The sequence below is a fragment of the Brassica oleracea genome, chromosome C3 (genome assembly GCF_000695525.1).
Source record: "Brassica oleracea var. oleracea cultivar TO1000 chromosome C3, BOL, whole genome shotgun sequence".
NCBI classification, from domain to species: domain Eukaryota; kingdom Viridiplantae; phylum Streptophyta; class Magnoliopsida; order Brassicales; family Brassicaceae; genus Brassica; species Brassica oleracea.
This window is the reverse complement of record NC_027750.1, coordinates 23,832,476-23,832,868: the sequence shown is the minus strand read 5'-3', so window position 1 is coordinate 23,832,868 and position 393 is coordinate 23,832,476.

Genomic DNA, 393 nt, shown 5'->3' with positions numbered 1-393 from the left:
GCTGGGTACGTCTCAGGCGGAGCTGAAGGACGGTACAACTAAAGCGCCTATTGTCCGGTTTTTGTCGTGCCAATGTGCTATGGAACTTGAGCCTTCCTAGGAGAATCCAGATCACTTCGAAACGTCGGCTGTTATTTTCAACAGGTACCACCAAGATGTAAAAAACTTTATGTTTGTGGTGTGGTTCGACTTAAGATTGAAACTTTTGCTGATGAAATAATGATTTTGTGGATGCATTTCAATTAGATTTACGAGGCTACAAACTGTTCACTGTACATTGGCAGGGAAAAATGGCTATGTATGGTTCAGTTGTAACACTGGTGTGGTGCAATGGGGATGGACATGGTAACCAAAGGTGTGCATAATGTTATTGAGTTCCTCAGCGATGATTCC